The following is a 22,138-nucleotide window of genomic DNA, read 5'->3' on the forward strand; positions in this document are numbered from 1 at the left end:
TTTTTCCTTTGTTAAATTTTATGGTTGCAAATTTTTTTCTCCTAGTCTGTAGCTTGTATTTCATCCTATCAATAAGGTCTTTCACAGAATTAAAGTATATTTAATGGAGGTTGAATTTGTCAACTTACCCTTTTATGGATTGTGTTTTTTTGGTGTCATCTAAGTAAACTGGTGTTGTCTAGGTAAACTCTTTGCCTAGCCCAGGTCCCAAAGATTTTCTCCTATTTTTTTTCCCTAAAAAGTTTTAAAATTTTACATTTAAAAATTAAGTCCATCATTCGTTTTTGAGTTAAATTTTTTTGTATAAGGACTAAGATTTAGATCTAGGTTTTTTTCCTTCCCACATGGATGTCTAATTGCTCTAGCACCCCAAGGATGTCTAATTGCTCTAGTACCCTCCTTTCACTGAATTCTTTTTGCACCTTTTAAAAATTAGTTTTGGTACATTTGTATGGGTCTATTTCTCTGTTTTTTATTTGGTTTCATTGGTCTATGTATCTATCACTCCACCAATACCACAGTCTTGATTACTGTGGGAATATAGCAAGACAATATTGGGTAGATTGATTCCTCTGAATATATTCTTTTTTCAAGATTGAATTAGCTCTTGGTCCTGTGCCTTTCCATATAAATGTTAAAATAAACTTGTCTATGTCTCTAAAAATACCTTGATGGAATTTTGATAGAAATTGCTTTGACCTTAAAGATCAATTTGAATAGTACTGACATGGTTACTTTTGCCTCCTGATACATGAACATAGTGTGTTTATCCGTTTATTTAGGTTTTATTTGATTTCATTAGTGTTTTATAAATTTAAGCATATAGATCCTGTACATATTTTGGTTAATTTATACCTAAGTATTTCATTCTATTTGGATAATTTTAAGTGGTTATATTTTTAATTTTAGTGTCCAAGAATTCATTGCTAATATACAGAAATACAATTGAGTTTTGTACATTTATCTTGTATCCTGCAACATTCCTGTAGTCATATTATTAGTGTCAGGAGGTTTTTTGTTGTTGTTATATTCTTTGGAATTTTCTATGTAGATGACCATATCATCTGCAATCGTTCTGATCTGCATGTCTTTTACTTCCTTTCCCTCCCTTATTTCAATGGCTGAAATTACTGACAGTACGTTGAACAAAGGTAGTGAGAGTGGACATCCTTGCCTTTTTGCTAGTCTTACGGGGAAAGCAAATCAACGCTTTCATCAGAAAGCACAATGTTAGCTATTGGTTCTTACTATATGTTCTTTATCAAATTGAGGAAATTACCCTTTATTCCTATTTTTTTCTGAAAGTTTTTATGATGAATGTTGCTTAATGTTTAAATTCTTTGTGTGCATTGATTGATATGGTTTTGTGATTTTTCATCATTAGCTTTTTAATGTAATGATTATATTACCTTCTTTTCAGATATTAAACCACCCTTGCAGCCCTTGGTCACTGTGTATAATTCCTTTTATATATTACTGAATTTGGTTTGCTAATATTTTGTTAAGGATTTTACGACTATATTCATGAGGGATATTGGAATATAGTTTTCTATTTTGTATTGTCATTGTCTTATGTTGATAGTAGGGAAATAACTGCTTCATAAAATCAATTGGATATTGCTCTGTCCTATTCTATTTCTTGGAAGAGATTGTGTAGAATTGGTGTGAATTCTTCTTTAGAAGTTTTTGATAGAATTGTCTGGGGAAACCATTTGGCAACAGAAACTTGATTCAGGGAGATTTTAAATTATGAATTCAATTTCCTTAATATGTATATGACTGTTCAAATTACCTATTTCACTTACAGTTTGTGTTTTTTGGGGAAGTGGTCTATTTCATATACGTTGTCAACTGGTATATACTGGGTATACCAAGATGGCAGTGTAGGAGACCCCAGCCTCTATCCCTCCACAAAGATCAACAATTATATAGCTATCCATGATGAAAAACAGTTCCAGGAGTGCTCTGGAGTCCACTTAAGAAACTTCAGCAACACAGTGAAACAAACAAACAAAAAACTGAGAACAGCTTCACAAAAAGGGAAGGAAGAATAGCTTCATTTTGCCTGCATCATCCCATCTCCCAAGCCAGCACCACTTGGTGCTAAGAGGAAATGCTCCAGCTAGAAAGAGCTCCCAATGCTGGGAAAGGAAAAGTGAGATGAGCAACCAGCTTCCCCAGTCTTTTGGGTCACTACAGGAAGAACTCGCTTTGGCTTTACACCATCCAGAGACTGGCAAAACTGAGATATACAGAGATCACTAGGAATAAGGAGGAAAAGCAGGGACTACCAATATTAGTCATAGGGCAAGAAAGACTGTGGTTTCCAGTGACCTGCTCCGCAGATGACCCAACAGCTTCTGCCACTGAAAAACCAATGACCAGCACAGCTGCCATGGACTCCTGGAGATTATACCACTTTTCATCCCATGGATATTCACATTTGCCTTTGCCAGCTGCCTGAGTATCTTTCTGTCTCCCTGGTCAGAGGCTGGGAACTTCACCAATTGCCAGCCTAGGCCTCTGTAGCTGCATGAGAGCAAGACTCTAGCCTAGACCCTCCACAGCTGAGTTAAGGCCCCACAACTGCTTATGGGTCAGGATTCAGCCCTAGATCCGGTCACTGGCCTGTAACAGCAGTCTCATCTGCAATTAGCCCCCTTCACTGTGTTCCTGCATGCCTTCCATCTGAACTTCATCACTACCTCTATGGCTTTGTGCATGCCTGTCAGGAGACTGCACAGCCACAGGAGTGGACATTGAAGCTGCCTGTGAGCCTAGTTATGGTCCTGACTCTTGTCACTGGCCTATGCCACTGGGCTTACCTGCAGCTATGCACCTCCACAATTCCTGGCTTCCAATACCAGCTTTCACTGCTGTGTGCCTGTGGTGAGACCCAGCAACATAGTAGTAGTATGCACCAACAGCCAGGGCCCAGTATGCCCCAAATTGTTCCCAGCCAGCTCCTTTTCCTGGCTCCCACCATTGTATGTGTCTGTAACTGGTCCCTACCTCAACAGAGTCGTGTATAGCTGCTCCCTACAGCTGAATGTGTGCACACCACTGACTCCGGCCATCACTGCCGGCTGCCATGGTCCCTAACTGATGGACCTGGGAAGCCACTGATGAGCTCAACAGTCCTTCCAGCTCCTATGGACTCATGCAGCGCTTGCCAAAGCCAACACAGTGTTGCGGACTCCAACAAACTAAGCTGATGAGTTACTACGATTCACCGGACCTTGAGCTACCACACGCCCCCTGCACATGATTCCCTGCACTATTATACTTGGGGTGACAGTATACTCCAGCATGCTACCATATGCAGGTGAAGGTCTTTCCTTATTGAAGGCAGTCCAGTTAAATGTGTGGCATATTTTCATATTCACAACAGCCAAAACATGGAAATAACCTAAATGTGCATTTACAGATGAATGGATAAAGAAGATGTGGTACATATATATAATGGAATACTACTCAGCCATAAAAAGAATGAAATAATGTCATTTGCAGCAACACAGATGGACCTAGAGATTATCATACTAAAGTAAGTCAGAAAGAGAAAGACAAATACCATATGATATCACTTATATGTGGAATCTAAAATATGACACAAATGAATCTATCTGCAAAACAGAAACAGACTCACAGACATAGAGAACAAACTTGTGGTTGCCAAGGGAGGGGGAAGACTGGGATTTGGGGGTTAGCAGATGTAAACTACTATATATAGGATGGATAAACAAGGTCCTACTATATAGCACAAGGAACTATATTCAATATCTTGTGATAAACCATAATGGAAAAGAATATTAAAAAAAGAAATGCTGAAATGAGTTCTTCAAGCTGAAATGAAAGTATGCTACCTAGTAACATGAAAACATATGAAAATATACCACATATTTATAAAGGTAAATATATAGTCAGATCCAAAATATTCTAATACTGTAATATGGCAATGTGTAACCACTTAACTCAAGTATGAAGGTTAAAGGACAAAAGTATTAAAATTTCTATGGTTAAAAGAACTATAATAATTTTTAATGGTTACATAAATTGTAACAGAATTTTTAATGGTTATATAAATTGTGACAGAAACAAAATATTGGTAGGGGGAAGTAAAGGGTAAAGTTTTACAGTGAGATCAATGTTAAGTTGTTGTGATTTTAAAATAGACTTACATCTGTAAGATGTTTGAAGTAATCCTCAGGGTAACCACAAAACAAAAACCTATAGTAGATACAAAGGAGAAGAATAAAAATGTAGTTTTAGCAAAAATCATTGATTCACAAAGAAAGTAAGAGAGGAAGGAACAAAGGAACCACAAAATAGCCAGAAGACAATTCAGTTCAGTTGCTCAGTTGTGTCCGACTCTTTGCAACTCCATGGACTACAGCATGCCAGGCTTCCCTGTCCATCACCAACTCCCAGAGTTTGCTCAAACTCATGTCCATCAAGTTGGTGATGCCATCCAACCATCTCATCCTCTGTCGTCCCCTTCTCCTCCTGCTTTCAATCTTTCCCAGCATCAAAGTCTTTTCCAATGAGTCAGTTCTTTGCATCAGGTGGCCAAAATATTGGAGTTTCAGTTTCAGCATCAGTCCTTCCAATGAATAATCAGGACTGATTTCCTTTAGGATTGGACCACAGCCTTGGCTTACTCAATGAAACTATGAGCCATGCTGTGTAGGGACACCCAAGACAGACGGTTCATGGTGGAGAGTTCTGACAAAATGTGGTCAAGGGAATGGCAAACCATTTCAGTATTCTTGCCTTGAGAACCCCATGAACAGTAGTAAAATAAAAAAAATTAACAAGATGCAATAGTAGGTCCTTACCTACCAATAATCACTTTAAATGTAAATGTAGTAAATTATCTAATAAAAAGGCATAAACTGGCTGAATGGATTAAAAACCAAGACCCAGCTATATGCTACCTACAAGAGACTTGCTTCAGCTTCTAGGAATCATATAGGTTCAGAGTGAAGGGATGAAAAAAGATATTCCACATAATTAAACCCTAAAGAAAACAGAGGTAGCTATACTTATATCAGGTAAAATAGACTTTAAGTCAGAAACTGTGACAAGGGACAAAAAAAGGTCATTATGTAATGATAAAAGAGTCAATTCATCAAGGTAATACAAACATTGCAAATATATATATGCACTCAACATTGAAGCACTGAAGTACATTAAGCAAATACTAGTAGATTTGATGGGAGTAATAGATAGCCATACAATACTAGTAAGGGACTTCTCTATCACACTCTCAACAATGGATAGATCATCCAGACAGAAAATCAATAAGGAAACTCTGGATTTGAACTACACTTTAGGCCAAATGCCCCTAACAGATGTATATAGAACATTCCATCCAACAGCACCTAAATACAATCCTTTTCAAATGCACATGAAACATTCTCCAGGAGAGAACATATGTCAAGTCACAGAACAATTCTCCAGGCAAGAATACTAGAGTGGGTAGCCATTCCCTTCTCCAGGGCAATCTTCCTGACCCAGGGATCAAACCTGGGTCTCCTGCATTGCAGGCAGATTCTTTACTATCTGAGCCACCAGGGAAGCCCCAAATTTTAAAAGACTAAACTCATACCAAGTATCTTTTCCAACCACAATGCTGTGAAAGTAGAAACCCAATAACAGAAGAAAACCAAAAACAATTCACAAATATATCAAAACTAAACAACACACTTCCAAACAACCAATGAGTCAAAAATGAAATCAAAAGGGAAATGCAAAAATATCCTGAAATGAAGAAATATGGAAACACAACATACCAAAACTAGTGAGATGGAATGAAAGCAGTACTAAGAGGAAAGTTTTATAGGTATACATGTCTACATTAAGAAAACAGGCCTCAAATAAGCATCCTAAGTCTACACTTCAAGAACTAGAAAAACAAGAACAAACTAAAATCAAAGTCAGCAGAAAGTAAGTAGATAGCAAGATCAGAGCAGAAATAAATGTAAAATAGAAAAACAATAGAGAAGATCAATGAAACTAAGAGTAGGGTTTTTGAGAAGATAGACCAAATTGACAAACCTTCAGCTACAGTAAGTAAAAGTGAAAGTGAAAGTGAAGTTGCTCAGTCGTGTCTGACTCTTTGTGACCCCATGGACTGTAGCCCACGAGGCTTCTCCATCCATGGAATTTTCTAGGCAAGAGTACTGGAGTGGGTTGCCATTTCCTTCTCCAGATGATCTTCCCCACCCAGGGATCGAACCCGGGTCTCCCACATTGAAAGCACATGCTTTTACCATCTGAGCCATGAGGACACAAATCAATAAAGATAATGAAAGAGGAGGCATTACAAGTGATACCACAGAAATATAAAGGATCGTAAGAGACTATTATGAACAGTTAAATGCCAGCAAATTGGACAACTTATAAGAAATGAATAAATTCCTGGAAATGTACAACCTACTAAGACTGAATCATGAAGTAATAGAAAATCAGAACAGACCGGTAACAAATATGGGGATTGAATCAGTAATCAAAAACTCTCCACAAAGAAAAGTCCAAGACTAGATGGCTTCACAGGTGAATTCTACCAAACATTTATATAAGAATTAATGCTAATTATTCTCAAATTCTTCCCAAAAGTAGAATAAAAGGGAACACTCCCAGATTCATTTTAAAAGGTTAGCATTACCCTCATAACAAAGCTTGATAAAGATAGTACAAGAAAAGAAAACTACAGGCAAATATTCCTGATGAATATAGATGTAAAAATTCTCAACAAAATACTAGTAAACTGAATTCAACAGCACATTAAAGGGATCATGCACCATGACCATGGGATATTTATCTCTAGGATGCAATGATGATTCAATATATACTAATAAGAAATGTGATACACCACATTAATAGAATGAAAGACAAAACCTACATGATCATCTCAACAGATACAGAAACCGCATTTAACAAAATCCAACATCTTTCATTATAAAAACTCTCAAAAATTGGGTATAAAAGGAACATACTTCAACATAATAGAAGTCATATATGACAAGCCCACAGCTTGATCACATACTCAACAGTGAAAGGCTGAAAGCTTTCCCTCTAAGTCCAGGAACAGGACAATGATGTCTAGTCTCACTGCTCCTATTCAACATACTACTAGAAGTCCTAGCCAGGGCAAATAAGAAAAAAAGGCATCCAAATCAGAAAGGAAGAAGTAAAACTGTCTCTATTTGTTTATGACATAAACTTATATATAGAAAATCCTAAAGATTCCACCAAAACACTGTTAGAACTAATATATGAATTCAGTAAAGTTGCAGGATACAAAATCAACATACAAAAATCAGTTGCATTTCTATAAAATAATGATGAAATATCTGAAAAAAGAAATAAAGAAAACCATCCCATTTATAATAGCATCAAAAGTAAGAAAATACTTAGGAATAAACTGAACCAATGAAATGAAAGATCTAGCTACCAAAAAAACTGTAAGACTTTGGGAAAGAAATTGAAGAAAACACAAATGGAAAGCTACCCTCTGTTCATGGATTATGAGTTAATATTTTTTTAAATGTCCAGACTTCCTAAAGCCATCTATAGATTCAACGCAATCCCTAGCAATATTTCAGTGACATTTTTTATAGAAATAGAAAAAACAACCATAAAATTCGTATGGAAGCACCATAGAACTCGAATAACCAAAGCAATCCTGAGAAAGGAGAACAAATTTGGAGGCATTACACTTCCTGATTTTAAACTATATTATAAATCTATAGTAATCAAAACAGCATGGTGTTGACATAAAAGCAGATACATAGACTAATGGAACAGAATCTAGAGCTCAGAAATATATCCCTGCATCTATGGTCAACTAAGGTTTGACAAAGTAGCCAATAATATTCAATGAGGAAAGAATAGTCTCTTCAATAAGTGGTGTTGGGAAAACTGGACATGCAAAAAATGAAACTGGATCCCTATCTTACATCTTTCACAAAATTAACTTAAAATGGATTAAAAACTGAAATCCATGAAATGAAACTATTAAAGTACTAGACAAAAATACAGGCAAAGCAAGGATGATTCAACACCAGAAAATCAATCAATGTAACTTACTGCATCAATAGACTGAAGGAGAAAAACCACACAATTATTATAATAGAACCAGAAAAAGCACTGGTAAAATGTAAAAACTACATGTGATTGAAAATAAGAATTCTTAAAAATTAAGAAAGATAAAATATAAGGAAATAACTCCTTAACATTGGTCTTGGTCACAAATTTTTGATTACATCAAACTAGAAATCTTCTGCACAGAAAAAGAAATAATCAGCAAAATGAAACAGACAACCTACAGAATGCGAGATACTACTTGGAAACCATCGACAAACATGTTAATAATGTCTCATTGAAAGATTTTTATCACCCCTGCTTTGAAATCCTTATCAGATAATTCTAACATCTCTGTTATCTCAGTGTTTGCATTTATTGATAGTGGTTGTCATTCAGTTTGAAATCTGCATGTTTCCTGGTATGAGTGACTTTTAATTGAAACTTATAAATTTTGCATATTATGTTATGAGACTTTGGATCTTATTTAAACTTTCTGTTTTAGTGGGCATTGTTTAACATCATTCTAGCAGGGGTAAGGAGGTATTGCCTCATTACTGCCAGGAAGTAAAAGACCAGGTTCCCCATTTAGCCTTCATTGACATCTGAGGGAGGTGGTCTCACATTATTGATGGGCAGAGGTCAGACTTCCAGCTTCCCATGTAGTCTCCACTGACACCTGCTGGGGTGACCTTGTTACTCCTGGGTGATGGTTATGGTCACAAACCTCCATCACCTCCTCTGATGCCACAACAGTGAGGAGGAGCATTCTTTTAACTTTCAATTGTCAGAAAGGAGTAGAAGGGGGAGGAGCCAAGATGGCGGAGGAATAGGACGGAGAGACCACTTTCTCCCCTACAAATTCATCAAAAGAACAATTGAACGCTGAGCAAATTTCACAAAACAACTTCTGATTGCTAGCAGAGGACATCAGGCGCCCAGAAAAGCAGCCCATTGTCTTCGAAGGGAGGTAGGACAAAATATAAACGATAAAAAGGGAGACAAAAGAGCTACGGACGGAGACCCGTCCCGGGAAGGGAGTCTTAATAGAGGAAGTTTCCAATCACCAGGAAACCCTCGCACTGGCGGGACTGGGGGAAGTTTTCGGCATTCTAACTGGGAGGAAAAATTAAACAAGGCCTACAGATTACGTGCCTAAAAGCAACTCCCAGCAGAAAAGTACCCCAGACGCCCGTACCCGCCAGCAACAAGCGGGACGGAACGGAGAGGAGCGGGCGGCATTGCTTAGGGTAAGGACCGGCCCGAAGACCCTGAGAGCAATCGGAGGGAGCTTTTTTAAACTGTGGGATAGCAAGGGACAAAATTAACTGGCCCGAACACACTGCCGGTGGTTCGCAAAACAAAGGGACTGAGAATCTCCAGAGAAGAGCCGGCCCATCCCCGCTGGAGGTAGGAGGCAGGGGGGAGGGGAAAAGGGCAAACTCAGCCCCTGAGAAGCCACCCCCTCCCACACTGCAAACAGGCCTCCCGGTTCTAGCTAAAGACTTCCTGAGACCCGACTAGCGGTGCGTGCTGGGGCCGCGGAGGGAAAAAGCGCACCGTACCTGGGGAGATGGTGCCCAAGCCTCTGGCTACCTGGGCCGCTCGCCGCGGAGGGAAAAGGCCGCTGCACCCGGAAGAGTACGCCCAAGCCTCTGGCTGCCTGAACCGCTCAGGCCGGGGAAGGCACAAAACGCAGGAGCAACCGAATCTGCGCTTTTGTGGAGTACCCGAAAACTGGAACCGCACTCAACGCAGGGCCCGCTCCATATAGAGCGGCCGGGAGCCTGAGCAGTGTAGACGGCGAAAGCACAGACACCCGTGAGCGGGGCAAACCCAGTGTGGGCGGAACACGGTGAGCGCTATCCACACAGAGCGGTATCTGTCTGCAGCGCCCCGCCCTCCCCGTAGCAGGACTGAACTGAACTAGTGAACCTAAATAAGAGATCAACTCTGCCCGCCTGTGTCAGGGCGGAAATTAGATACCAAAGAGACGGCAATCAGAAGCCAAATAAACAAAGGGAACCGCTTCAGAAAGGACCGGTGCAACAGATTAAAATCCCTGAAGGTAACACCGACTACACGGGAAGGGGCCTACAGATATCGAGAAGTGTAAGCTGGAAAGAGGAGCTATCTGAAATTGAACTGAACCTACGCTGACCGCAACAACCTCAGAGAAATTCCTAGATATATATGTACATTTTTTTTTTTTAATTTAAAAAAAAAATTTTTTTTTCTTTAATTTTTAATTTTTTCTCTTTTATTTTCTTTTATAATTCCCTATTACTCCCCCATTGCTCCTCAACTTTCACTTTCATATATTTTTACGATTTTTTTAATTAGGGAAAAAAATTTTTTTCTTTTTTTTTTCTTTTTTTCTTTTTCTTGTTTTTCTCTCCTATTTCCTTTTAGAGTCCTCTAATACTCCTCTATTATTCCTTAACTTTCATTTTCATTTCACTATAACCTTGCCAAAAAAAAAAAAAAGAGAGAGAGAGAGAAACCCTATTTTTAAACTGAACTTCATATACAGTTCTAAATTTTTTTTGTGTTTTTGTTTTTAAATATTGTATTTCAAAGAGTCTAACCTCTACACTAGATTTTCAATCTTTGTTTTTCAGTAGTATGTGATATAAATTTTGGTCATTTAAGAATCCAATATTCAGTTCCCATTTCTATTCAGGAGTGTGCTGATACTCTCCCACTTTTGACTCTCTGTTTTCTACCTCAGAACACCTCTATTTCCTCCATTCCCCTTCTCTTCCCAATCCAACTCTGTGAATCTTTGTGGGTGTCTGGGCTACAGAGAACACTTTGGGAACAGATAACTGCGTAGATCTGTCTCTCTCCTCTTGAGTCCCCTTTTTCTACTCCTGCTCACCTCTATCTCCTTCCTCCCTCTCCTATTCTTCATGTAACTCTGTGAACCTCTCTGGTTGTCTCTCACGGTGGAGAATCTTTTCACCATTAACCTAGAAGTTTTATTATCAGTGCTGTATAGTTGGAAAAGCCTTGAGACTATTGGAAGAATTAAACTGAAATCCAGAGGCAGGAGACTTAAGCCCAAATCCTGAGAAAACCAGAAAACTCCTGACTACACGGAACATTAAGGAATAAGAGACCATCCAAAAGCTTCCATACCTACACCAAAACCAACCACCACCCAAGAGCCAATAAGCTCCAGTACAAGACATACCACGCAAATTCTTTAGCAATGCAGGAACATAGACCTGAGTGTCAACATACAGGCTCTCCAAAGTCACACCTAACACAGAGACCCATCGCAAAACTCATTACTGGACACTCCATTGCACTCCAGAGAGAAGAAATCCAATTCCACGCACCAGAACGCTGACACAAGCTTCCCTAACCAGGAAACCTTGACAAACCAATCGTCCAACCCCACCCACTGGGTGAAACCTCCACAATAAAAAGGAACCTCAGACCACAAGAATACAGAAAGCCCAATCCAGACACAGCAATCTAAACATGATGAAAAGGCAGAGAAATACCCAACAGCTAAAGGAACATGAAAAAAGCCCACCAAGTCAAACAAAAGAGGAGGAAATAGGGAATCTACCTGAAAAAGAATTTAGAATAATGATAATAAAAATGATCCAAAATCTTGAAAACAAAATGGAGTTACAAATAAATAGCCTGGAGACAAAGATTGAGAAGATGCAAGAAATGTTTAACAAGGACCTAGAAGAAATAAAAAAAAATCAATTAAAAATTAATAATGAAATAAATGAGATCAAAAACACTCTGGAGGGAACCATGAGTAGAATAACAGAGACAGAAGATAGGATAAGTGAGTTAGAAGATAAAATGGTGGAAATAAATGAAGCAGAGAGGAAAAAAGAAAAAAGAATCAAAAGAAATGAGGACAACCTCAGGGACCTCTGGGACAATGTGAAACACCCGAACATTCGAATCATAGGAGTCCCAGAAGAAGAAGACAAAAAGAAAGGCCATGAGAAGATACTCGAGGAGATAATAGCTGAAAACTTCCCTAAAATGGGGAAGGAAATAGCCAACCAAGTCCAAGAAACCCAGAGAGTACCAAACAGGATAAACCCAAGGCGAAACACCCCAAGACACATATTAATCAAATTAACAAAGATCAAACACAAAGAACAAATATTAAAAGCAGCAAGGGAGAAACAACAAATAACACACAAAGGGATTCCCATAAGGATAACTGCTGATCTATCAATAGAAACCCTCCAGGCCAGAAGGGAATGGCAGGACATACTTAAAGTAATGAAAGAGAATAACCTACAACCTAGATTACTCTACCCAGCAAGGATCTCATTCAGATATGAAGGAGAACTCAAAAGCGTTACAGACAAGCAAAAGCTGAGAGAATTCAGCACCACCAAACCAGCTCTTCAACAAATACTAAAGGATCTTCTCTAGACAGGAAACGCAGAAAGGTGGTATAAAAGTGAACCCCAAACAACAAAATAAATGGCAACGGGACCATACCTATCAATAATTACCTTAAATGTAAATGGGTTGAATGCCCCAACCAAAAGACAAAGGCTGGCTGAATGGATACAAAAGCAAGACCCCTATATATGCTGTCTACAAGAGACCCACCTCAAAGCAAGGGACACATACAGACTAAAAGTGAAGGGCTGGAAAAAAATATTCCACACAAACGGAGACCAAAAGAAAGCAGGAGTCGCAATACTCATATCAGATAAAATAGACTTTCAAATTAAGTCTGTGAAAAGAGACAAAGATGGACACTACATAATGATCAAAGGATCAATCCAAGAAGAAGATATAACAATTATAAATATATGTGCACCCAACATAGGAGCACCGCAATATGTAAGGCAAACGCTAACGAGTATGAAAGAGGAAATTAATAGTGACACAATAATAGTAGGAGACTTTAATACCCCACTCACAACTATGGATAGATCAACTAAACAGAAAATGAACAAGGAAACACAAACTTTAACGGACACAATGGACCAGCTAGACCTAATTGACATCTATAGGACGTTTCACCCCAAAACAATCAACTTCACCTTTTTCTCAAGTGCACACGGAACCTTCTCCAGAATAGATCACATCCTGGGCCATAAATCTAGTCTTGGTAAATTCAAAAAGATTGAAATCATTCCAGTCATCTTTTCTGACCACAGTGCAGTAAGATTAGATCTTAATTACAGGAAAAAAATTATTAAAAATTCAAACATATGGAGGCTAAACAACACGCTTCTGAATAACCAACAAATCATAGAAGAAATCAAAAAAGAAATCAAAATATGCATAGAAATGAATGAAAATGAAAACACAACAACCCAAAACCTATGGGACACTGTAAAAGCAGTGCTAAGGGGAAGATTCATAGCATTACAGGCCTACCTCAAGAAACAAGAAAAAAGTCAAATAAATAACCTAACTCTACACCTAAAGCAACTAGAGGAGGAAGAAATGAAGAACCCCAGGGTTAGTAGAAGGAAAGAAATCTTAAAAATTAGGGCAGAAATAAATGCAAAAGAAACTAAAGAGATCATAGCAAAAATTAAGAAAGCTAAAAGCTGGTTTTTTGAAAAAATAAACAAAATTGACAAACCATTAGCAAGACTCATTAAGAAACAAAGGGAGAAGAACCAAATTAACAAAATTAGAAATGAAAATGGAGAGATCACAACAGACAACACTGAAATACAAAGGATCATAAGAGACTACTACCAGCAGCTCTATGCCAATAAAATGGACAACTTGGAAGAAATGGACAAGTTCTTAGAGAAGTATAACTTTCCAAAACTGAACCAGGAAGAAATAGAAGATCTTAACAAAACGATCACAAGCAAGGAAATCGAAACTGTAATCAGAAATCTTCCAGCAAACAAAAGCCCAGGACCAGATGGCTTCACAGCTGAATTCTACCAAAAATTTAGAGAAGAGCTAACACCTATCTTACTCAAACTCTTCCAGAAAATTGCAGAAGAAGGTAAACTTCCAAACTCATTCTATGAGGCCACCATCACCCTAATTCCAAAACCAGACAAAGATGCCACAAAAAAAAACTACAGGCCAATATCACTGATGAACATAGATGCAAAAATCCTTAACAAAATTCTAGCAAACAGAATCCAACAACATATTAAAAAAATCATTCATCATGACCAAGTGGGCTTTATCCCAGGAATGCAAGCATTCTTTAATATCCGCAAGTCAATCAATGTAATACACCACATTAACAAATTGAAAGATAAAAACCATATGATTATCTCAATAGATGCAGAAAAAGCCTTTGACAAAATTCAACATCCATTTATGATTAAAACTCTCCAGAAAGCAGGAATAGAAGGAACATACTTCAACATAATAAAAGCTATTTATGACAAACCCACAGCAAGCATCACCCTCAATGGTGAAAAATTGAAAGCATCTCCCCTGAAATCAGGAACAAGACAAGGGTGCCCACTCTCACCACGACTATTCAACATAGTTTTGGAAGTGTTGGCCGCAGCAATCAGGGCAGAAAAAGAAGTAAAAGGAATCCAGATAGGAAAAGAAGAAGTGAAACTCTCTCTGTTTGCAGATGACATGATCCTCTACATAGAAAACCCTAAAGACTCTACCAGAAAATTACTAGAGCTAATCAATGAATACAGTAAAGTTGCAGGATATAAAATTAACACACAGAAATCTCTTGCATTCCTATACACTAACAATGAGAAAACAGAAAGAGAAATTAAGGAAACAATACCATTCACCATTGCAACAAAAAGAATAAAATACTTAGGAGTATATCTACCTAAAGAAACAAAGGACCTATACATAGAAAACTATAAAACACTGATGAAAGAAATCAAAGAGGACACAAACAGATGGAGAAATATACCGTGTTCATGGATTGGAAGAATCAATATTGTCAAAATGGCTATACTACCCAAAGTTATCTATAGATTCAATGCAATCCCTATCAAACTACCAACGGTATTTTTCACAGAACTAGAACAAATAATTTCACAATTTGTATGGAAATACAAAAAACCTCGAATAGCCAAAGTAATCCTGAGAAAGAAGAATGGAACTGGAGGAATCAATCTGCCTGACTTCAGACTCTACTACAAAGCCACAGTCATCAAGACAGTATGGTACTGGCACAAAGACAGAAATATAGATCAATGGAACAGAATAGAAAGCCCAGAGATAAATCCACGAACCTATGGTCACCTTATCTTCGACAAAGGAGGCAAGGATATACAATGGAAAAAAGATAACCTCTTTAACAAGTGGTGCTGGGAAAACTGGTCAACCACCTGTAAAAGAATGAAACTAGAACACTTTCTAACACCATACACAAAAATAAACTCAAAATGGATTAAAGATCTAAATGTAAGACCAGAAACTATCAAACTCCTAGAGGAGAACATAGGCAAAACACTCTCCGACATAAATCACAGCAGGATCCTCTATGACCCACGTCCCAGAATTTCAGAAATAAAAGCAAAAATAAACAAATGGGACCTAATGAAACTTAAAAGCTTTTGCACAACAAAGGAAACTATAAGCAAGGTGAAAAGACAGCCCTCAGATTGGGAGAAAATAATAGCAAACGAAGCAACAGACAAAGGATTAATCTCAAAAATATACAAGCAACTCCTCCAGCTCAACTCCAGAAAAATAAATGACCCAATCAAAAAATGGGCCAAAGAACTCAACAGACATTTCTCCAAGGAAGACATACAGATGGCTAACAAACACATGAAAAGATGCTCAACATCACTCATTATCAGAGAAATGCAAATCAAAACCACAATGAGGTACCATTACACGCCAGTCAGGATGCCTGCTATCCAAAAGTCTACAAGCAATAAATGCTGGAGAGGGTGTGGAGAAAAGGGAACCCTCTTACACTGTTTGTGGGAATGCAAATTAGTACAGCTACTATGGAAAACAGTGTGGAGATTTCTTAAAAAGCTGGAAATAGAACTGCCATATGACCCAGCAATCCCACTTCTGGGCATACACACCAAGGAAACCAGATCTGAAAGAGACACGTGCACCCCAATGTTCATCGCAGCACTGTTCATAATAGCCAGGACATGGAAGCAACCCAGATGCCCATCAGCAGACGAATGGATGAGGAAGCTGTGGTACATATACACCATGGAATATTACTCAGCCATTAAAAAGAATTCATTTGAATCAGTTCTAATGAGATGGATGAAACTGGAGCCCATTATACAGAGTGAAGTAAGCCAGAAAGATAAAGACCATTACAGTATACTAACACATATATATGGACTTTAGAAAGATGGTAACGATAACCCTATATGCAAAACAGAAAAAGAGACTCAGATGTATAGAACAGACTTGTGGACTCTGGGAGAAGGCGAGGGTGGGATGTTTCGAGAGAACAGCATTGAAACATGTATATTATCCTAGGGTGAAACAGATAACCAGCCCAGGTTGGGTACATGAGACAAGTGCTCAGGCCTGGTGCACTGGGAAGACCCAGAGGGATCGGGTGGAGAGGGAGGTGGGAGGGGGGACTAGGATGGGGAATACATGTAAATCCATGGCTAATTCATTTCAATGTATAACAAAAACTACTGTAATGATGTAAAGTAATTAGCCTCCAACTAATAAAAAAAAAAATTAAAAAAAAAAAAGAAAGGAGTAGAAGTCCAAGCTCTCCAGATGGTCTACTGTAAAAAAGTTGGGGGGGGGGGATAGTTTACTGCTGGCCAGTGGTAATGAAAATTACAGCTAGGTACCTTGTCTTTGCTGACACTATCCTGGCAGGAGTCCCTGGCAAAGGCATTGGAGTGCCTCATTAGAGCCTTGTGGCAGATGGAAATCTAGGTTCCCCTCTTGGCTGGGAGTGTGTGGGAATAGGGCCACAGTTTTTTCTGTGCTGTTTGGCTGGAGTAGAGCACTTAGTTATATTATCTATAAGTTTTCCATCTTACTAGACTGTTCTTTCCTGGTCCTTTGGCTAGAGAGAGCAGGTTTTTTTTTGGACTTTTCTGGGTCTATACCCATTGGTATTTATGGGTTGCCAAGTGTGAGATATGAGGTAAAAAGAAAACCCATGAAACTCACCACCAGTCACTCTTCAGGTCTCAACGTCCCTAGACAGTCTGCCTTCTCCTCTGTGCTTTTAAGTCTTATTATTAATTTTTAATATATAATATCTAGAGTTTTTAGCTGTACTTAGAGGGAGGAATAGGGAAACTGTGTCTAGTCCATCTTCCTGGAAGTAAAAGTCCCCCTATTTGTCTTTAATTTTAAGATGCTCATACTTGAAGGGACAAAAATAGCTTAATATCTTCACTTCGTCCAAGGAAATGAAGACAGAGAAGATAAGTAACTTGCTAAGGTCAAATAATGATATGAAGGCAAAAGCTTAGATTAAATTCCAGGTCTTCTGGCTTCTATTCCTGTATTTTCCCCTGTCTACTAGCCTGTTTTTCTTACCCTTACCATTTTCTTTCATACAATTTCACCTTCTGCTAGTCCTTCCATTTTCCTTTTCCTGCACTAAACTTTCCACCTAAAAAACACACTGAGATCAGACAGCCACCTCCAAGTCATTTTTATTCCCAATGCTACATTAAAAACTTGTTCTCCTAAGAAGTTACAGTTCAGCTCTTTTGATAGTGGGAAAAGAGGAATGTTTGTGGCAGGGAATAAAGAGAAGGTACTATATAAAGTCTAATAAATAAATAATCATAGCTAACAGACTTACAGATCCAGGCTAAGAGCACAGTTTTTTTTCCTAACTACCCATTCATCACATACTATAATCTTCTAGCAGACTGCCCTAATTCAGTACCATCTGCTGCTATTATATTAAATGACTATTATGATTTTGAGTACCAAAGTCATAATATGCAGAGGTTAAAGCTTTTGGTATTGGTAACACCCTAGAAGGACATGTGTAAAGTACTTTGATAATTAGGGAAAAAATAATTCAATGAAAGAGGTCTAATGGATTTATAAAAGGTTGAAAACTCAGGAACTATTAAATTTTGAACCTCGTTCTCTCAGTCATTTGGAGAGACCTCATGTAAAGTAATATTTCTAATTATTAATCCTCAGGCAAAACATGAAAATTATGACTGCTTGACAGGAGATAAAATGAAGAGGGGTTGGAAGAAGACAACTGCCATTTACCTTGTGTTATTTTGTACCAAAAGCACAGGGCTAAGTACTTTATTTTACGTGTGTTTATTTGAGATTCTCAGGTGCATACAGTTGGATTAATCATGATACTTACTCCATGATATACTTTCAGCACTGTTCCTTGAGTTATTTAGTTATTTTTAATAATGTAACAAGTACTTGCAAACCCACAGCCCCCAAATAAAAACTAAGACCTTGACAATAATAATCTCCATCTAACTATAAGGATTCCTTTATCCCCAGCTTACATGCTCCCTCACCCTACGACTAAGCCAGTTCAGTTCAGTCTCTCAGTCGTGTCCGACTCTTTGCGACCCCATGAACTGCAGCACACCAGGCCTCCCCATCCATCACCAACTCCCAGAGTTTACCCAAACTCATGTCCATTGAGTCGGTGATGCCATCCAACCATCTCATCCTCTGTCGTCCCCTTCTCCTCCTGCCTTCAATCTTTCCTAGCATCAGGGTCTTTTCAAATGAGTCAGTTCTTCACATCAGGTGGCCAAAGTATTGGAGTTTCAGCTTCAGGTAGCCATTATTGTGAATCCTGCATTCATTATCTCTTTGCCTTCTAAAATTAGTTTTATTATATGAATATGTAACATAAAACTTAAATTTTTTATACTTTATAATATATAATATGGTCTATATAATATTTTAGGGTTTACTTTTTTATCCATTATCATATTGCTAAGATTAGTCCATATTTTTTGTGTGGCCATAGTTCATTTGTTCTGAATATTGCATAATATTCTACTGTATGACTATACCATAGTTTATTAATCTATTATTAATAGTGATGAAATCTAGGTTGTTTCTAGATTTTTGTATTGTGAACTATGTCATTATAAACATAGCTGCGTCTTCTGTTATATATAAGCAAGGTTCTCTTAGATATATATCTAAGGAGTAGAATTTGGGGGTAATAGGGTATATGAATGTTCATCTTCAGGAGATAATGTCAACATGTAACCCAAAGTGCTTGCAGCAATTTATATATGTATATATATAGACACGTATATATGTATATATATTCCTACTTGTAATATATAAAAAATGCAACTGCATCTTCTCTAATACTTGCCTTTCTCAGAACTCCTCATCTGAATCACAGAATAAGAAAACAATCTCCTGTTTTGCATATAGGGTTATCGTTACCATCTTTCTAAAGTCCATATATATGTGTTAGTATACTGTAATGGTCTTTATCTTTCTGGCTTACTTCACTCTGTATAATGGGCTCCAGTTTCATCCATCTCATTAGAACTGATTCAAATGAATTCTTTTTAATGGCTGAGTAATATTCCATGGTGTATATGTACCATAGCTTCCTCATCCATTCGTCTGCTGATGGGCATCTGTGTTGCTTCCATGTCCTGGCTATTATAAACAGTGCTGCGATGAACATTGGGGTGCACGTGTCTCTTTCAGATCTGGTTTCCTTGGTGTGTATGCCCAGAAGTGGGTCTATATGCAAAACAGAAAAAGAGACTCAGATGTATAGAACAGACTTGTGGACTCTGGGAGAAGGCGAGGGTGGGATGTTTCAAGAGAACAGCATTGAAACATGTATATTATCTAGGGTGAAACAGATCACCAGCCCAGGTTGGGTGCATGAAGCAAGTGCTCGGGCCTGGTGCACTGGGAAGACCCAGAGGGATCGGGTGGAGAGGGAGGTGGGAGGGGGGACCGGGATGGGGAATACATGTAAATCCATGGCTAATGCATTTCAATGTATGACAAAAACTACTGTAATGATGTAAAGTAATTAGCCTCCAACTAATAAAAATAAATGGAAAAAAAAAAAAAGAAAACAATCTCCTCAATTTTCTCAAGGACAGTACATAAATTGTACCCCTCTAGATACAAAGGAGAGGAGTTAATTCTTTACATGCAATGGATACTTTAGGGCATTAGTCCTTTATTCTCTTCAGGAACCATAGTTTAGAAAGGTTCCTTGGTATTATCATGTTTTACTTTTTTGCCAACCAATTGGATATAAAATGGTATCTTTTTGTGAGTTGATTTTCCTTTTCCTAGTTAATATGATACAGAATCTCCTCATAAGTTACTTGGACCTCTGCACTGCAATTTTTTGTGAAAAAAAAAAAAAAGAGCATGTGTTTGTCCATTTTTCTATGGGACTACTGGTGCTTTCTTAATTTTTATAGCTCCTTTATATATTGTTGATAGTATTTCTTTGTTAGTTGTGTTTTGTGAATATTTTCTCCCAGTTTGTAACTTGTCTTACTTCATGCTTTAAGGCATATTGTTTCTGAAACTTTCTCTATTCGAAAGTTCGGAAGATATTCACTGGCATTTTCTACTAGGAGTTTAAAATTTTGTTTTTGAAATTTATACTCAATTAATCCTGTAAATGGTATAAGATTTATTTTCATCTTTTTCCACATGAATAACTATTTATTTATTCATTTATTAAACAGTCTCTACATTTCCCACTGAATTGTCATGCTGCTTCTTTTATATATCAGAACTCCATACATACATGGGTTTATTTCTGAGCTCTCTATTTGTAAAAGTTTTAGATTCCTTATTCCATGCAGTCACCACAATAAGCAATTTAATATCAATGGTATCATGTAATCCACAAAGTCAACCTATGAGGTAGGTAATGTTTTCTCTGTTTTACAGATTAAGGGAACTATGGCTTAGAGAACTTAGTTACTTGTTCAAAATCACAGACTAGTTCATGGCAGCTCTAAGCCCAAGAATCCAGAGCCCACGGTTTTAAGCAGTAATTGATACTGGCTCTTGCCCTCCAATCTCATAAGGATGTTGTGAAAGTCAGTAAATATCACAAACAGAGAATTATATATTTAGCTCTGTGCTAGCTACTTAGTGGTTTGAGGTAGGATTCAGGGTAGTGTTGTAAAGGAAAGACTAGATCTAGATGATCTATAAGGTGACCCCTCTTTCACCTCTCCCATTCATTCTTCCCAGTACCTCACTGCATGCTCTGATCCTTGCCTTATTCCCAACTAAGCGTTCAGTATAACAGTGGATGCCCCCTGCAGAAGTTGTTTGGCCCTTCTGGAGATGCCCAGGGTCACAAATTCTTGTCTTGGAAGAAAACTTACCCAGAGTGGTCAAGGAAATTTGAAAGACTTGAGCACCTGTTCCATAGGAAAGGAGATAGAATTACTGGGCTGCAGCTCACTTGCAAAAATAACTCCTGAGCTCTCCTGGAAGCAAAGGCACCCTGATCCTTTCAAAGAACAGTTGTGAGAAATGGTGTGAGTATGAAGGTTGTGGGTAGGGCAGGGTGCAGAGAGATGAAATTCAAAATCACAGGGCTGTCCTCGAAGTTATGATGCTTTAGAACTTCCCCACTGGGTTGAAAGTTCAAGGTTTAGATGGAGGTGAGAGGATAGGTTAGAGAAGGCAAAAAATGATCAGTCTGATATCCATAGTCATTTTTTAAGCAACCTATGCTCTTAAGAAACTTTTAAATTGCACACACAAATGTACCCTCAGCATGAAGCTCCATGAAGTCTAATTATCAGAGCAAATGTTTACTGAATTAATTTAAAAAGTACAATACCAAACCCTATTTCATAATCGAGGGGAAGCATTTTCTTCTCAAGCCATGTTCAGAGTGCAATAGAAGCCAATTATCACCCCTGAACACTTATCAGTGAAAAATGTGTCATTCCTTAGGACATTTAGGGCTTAAGCAGGCTTAAGGCCCCCATCTCATTGTTTTTGGTTATTGCTACCATCTAAATACCTATCAATCTAAACCAAGATTATTTTTACCATTTCATAGCCTAAAGGTGTCGATGACACTTGGAAAAAGCAAATTTTTGGCAAGAGACAAGCATATTTTTTGCTTACTTGAATGCTCATACCAGCTTTCTCTGAAAAGAAA

At 38.0% G+C, this 22,138-nt stretch overlaps 1 protein-coding gene across 11 annotated transcripts in view; it reads right to left on the reverse strand.

The window, feature by feature from the left end:
- ENOX2 (ecto-NOX disulfide-thiol exchanger 2) overlaps positions 1 to 22,138 on the reverse strand; it is a 303,381-nt gene that overhangs the window by 153,365 nt on the left and 127,878 nt on the right. Inside the window, exon 4 of one of the 11 annotated variants that reach the window (XM_020889722.2) lies at positions 4,179 to 4,227. The exons of the other annotated variants lie outside the window; for them this stretch is intronic. The gene's annotated coding sequence lies outside the window, so the exon portion shown is untranslated. The remainder of the gene's footprint in view (positions 1 to 4,178; positions 4,228 to 22,138) is intronic. 11 annotated transcript variants of the gene reach the window in all.

Source organism: Odocoileus virginianus, unplaced genomic scaffold, assembly GCF_023699985.2.
Source record: "Odocoileus virginianus isolate 20LAN1187 ecotype Illinois unplaced genomic scaffold, Ovbor_1.2 Unplaced_Scaffold_2, whole genome shotgun sequence".
NCBI lineage: Eukaryota > Metazoa > Chordata > Mammalia > Artiodactyla > Cervidae > Odocoileus > Odocoileus virginianus.